Source organism: Triticum dicoccoides, chromosome 1B, assembly GCF_002162155.2.
Source record: "Triticum dicoccoides isolate Atlit2015 ecotype Zavitan chromosome 1B, WEW_v2.0, whole genome shotgun sequence".
Lineage (NCBI taxonomy): Eukaryota > Viridiplantae > Streptophyta > Magnoliopsida > Poales > Poaceae > Triticum > Triticum dicoccoides.
Window position 1 is genome coordinate 11,969,101 of NC_041381.1, and position 2,956 is coordinate 11,972,056.

Sequence of the window (2,956 nt, forward strand, 5' to 3'; positions counted from 1 at the left end):
AGGGAGGGAGGGAGAGAGGGAGAGAGAGGGAGGGAGGGAGGGAGGGAGGGAGGGGAGGGGAGGGAGAGAGGGGAGAGAGAGAGAATTAATTATATGATAGTTCACTATTGCAACAAATTTTGCCATTGCCACCACAGAGAGAGTTAATTATTGCATCAAATTTTGCCCCTGCCACCTGTCTAGCGGTTAGTATCAACTAAACAATATGTGTACCCATGCACACCTTCCCAACATTAGAGGAAAGTATTGGACAAGTTCTACGGTGCCCCCTTTCTTCTAACAAATTTTATAAGCACTGACATTTTCACTTATATTTTATTCCAAAAATAGAAAAAATATTATCTATCACATTATATCTTATTATCTTGTGCAACAAGCAAGACTAGGAAGGTTGGCATCCTTATTAGCATTGTTGGGGACACAAGTGAAATTTCATTTATGTTGCCAAAGGATGTGTTTGGTTTGAGGGATATTTTAAGTGGTTGTGGGTATCCACAACCAACCGGCCAGGGATAGCCATAAGTTGTGTTTGGTTTGGGTGGGTGTGAGGAGCCACAAATTTGTTTGGTTGGAAGGATAAAATTGGGTTGGGAGGACTCGTTCACTATTGTTTGTTTAGTATTGTTTTAAGCCGGGACTCCTTCACTGTTGAGGTACACTCATGCATCTAGATTCAGGGTTGATTTATAATCTGTTGAGGTATAGAGAACAGACATCACATATACACATATAAGCATTAATAGCTGATTATAGGCATTCCAAGTTTCCATTGCCAAGTAATTTATCTACACTTGACTTACAAAATCAAGAGATAAAATTACCACAAGATGCACGCACATCACAGCTACCTGAGCAGAGCACACACAACATAAACCACCGGAGCAGAGCACAAGCCAGCAACATCGAGTGCGCATCCAGCACCAACCAGCAGCGCGGTCTTGCGTCCCCTCCCCATCTGAGAGCAAAAGCCAGTAGCACCAGCCGGAGGGAGTTGCCTCCATCCACAGGCCACTGTCGGCCGTGTGCGGCACACATGTATGCCTGTCGCTGCCATGACCTCAGTTGTCAAGCTCATGCGTGAGAGAGAAGAAAGGGAGGAGAGAGGGAACGACAAGGAAGGAGAAAGCCAGGCCGCCGCACACTCCCCTTTGTTGTGGCAGAAAAATGTTTCACGGCACGCTCGCGAGGGATGCCCAGATCTGTGACTTTCTCGCGGCCTTGTGGAGCCCAATTTTGAAGGAATATTCAAAGTATTTGGATGGGTTCATCCTACTCGCCCATGAACCAAATAGGTGGTATCCATCCAAAACAGGCTATCCCTATCCCATAGTGGGGTAGCCCAGCAACAACAAAAAAGCAAGACTAAGAAGGTTGACATCCTTATTAGCATTGTTTGGGACACAAGTGAAATTTCACTTGTGTTGCCAAAATTTGACCCTATTGGAAAACAATGTTACCTTCATGGATTGATATCTTGGTTTCTTACAGAAGGAAGAATCTTGTTGGTAGCTACAAACTCATGCACTTGGGAACTCAAGTAGAGCAAAATGATAGCCTAGAGTTTTCACCAGGATATCTAGAATGAGGAGAGTAACCACAATGGCGTCCTCTTGAGTGATGTAACACCCATAGGCACTGCCTAAGTGCAAATCTTTCACTTGAAGTCTCACCCATGCATGAACGAGGTACAAAGGTCACCTTACCAGCCCGAGGGAAGGATCGCTGCCACTAACGAGGGCCCCAGATCAGAAACAGGGAGCCGCCGCCGACGAATCAATGTCAACACTTGGACTACCCATTGCCTCACCTCTCTCCATCCTCACAACCAAGGAGAGGACTGCCACCACTATAGTCTCCCCGACATCCAAGATCACCCCCACATGTACACCTAGTTCGAGCATGTCTTGCCTTACCCCACCACCTGTCGTCGGGGTATATCCACGCCGTACCATACTTTATCCACCTGCGGTGGAAGGTGCCTCCTTCCTCCTCCCCAGGAATCTCTATCACACAACAAGGTTATGCCTACCATTGCCAGAATAGGGCGCTTCCTCAGCCCCCAACCCCCCTAGTTGGATTTGGCATGCCTGCCACCCCACTTTGTCAAGGAGATCTCTGTATAACTGTGTGAGACAGAAGGACACTCTTCCCATGCCTATGGCTCGTAGGCCACCCGACATGGCCGACTCTAGGGGGAAGTCTGCCCGAGGTCGTCCAGCACCAAAGCACCCCCCACCCCCACTGAATCCCCGATGCCAGCATCAAGCAGAGAGCTCACAAAATCAGGGGTCGTGTGTTGGACGGCGGCGGACCTTGAGATGCTGGGGTTCGAAGATCCGGCTAGCACGAGACGTAGAGGCGTGAGGGAGAGAGCGGCCGAGGGGGTTCCTATGTAAGACCACCGCACCGCACCACTAGAACGAGAACATAGCTCGTTGCGCTGCACCTTCCGACGATCAAGTAATCACATGGGTGACCTAGCACCCACCGCGCCACACCGATTATTAAAGTGAGAAGTGAAGTTTTAGGGGGCTATTTCACGAGTTAAAGTTTAGGGGAATACATAGGGTGTGTTTAGTTGCTAGCACCATTTATGGGCTAATATGAGGTCTAGACAAAATTCCGCAGTTCATTTGGTTTCTAGCATTATTCGCTCTCCTCGCATTGAGCTAATAGAGACCTCTACTCTGGCTAGGGCATGCATCGAAGGAACCCGCCGATTTGAACTTTCCTCCCGGGCCAGGCTAAGGGCTGCTTTGAGGAACGTGCAACCACGTTTCTCACTGTGGTTCAAGCAACCAAACAGCTCGGATTTGGCTCCTAGAGCATGAATGGCTGTTAGGCTAGCAACCAAACACACCCATTATACCATTCAATACTGATACAACCTTATTTGTTGCTTGAGTGCTCTAAAGTGTGCTTTTACAGGATTTATGAAAGACTGTCCCAATCATCA

The 2,956-nt window shown here is 48.1% G+C and overlaps 1 protein-coding gene and 1 long non-coding RNA gene across 2 annotated transcripts in view; one reads left to right on the forward strand and one right to left on the reverse strand.

The window, feature by feature from the left end:
• Positions 1–2,956, forward strand: part of LOC119315862 (wall-associated receptor kinase 2-like) — a 50,325-nt gene that overhangs the window by 27,479 nt on the left and 19,890 nt on the right. The gene's annotated exons all lie outside the window — the stretch shown is intronic.
• The window catches only part of LOC119315872, a 5,717-nt gene that overhangs the window by 1,180 nt on the left and 1,581 nt on the right, over positions 1–2,956 (reverse strand). The window lies entirely within an intron of this gene.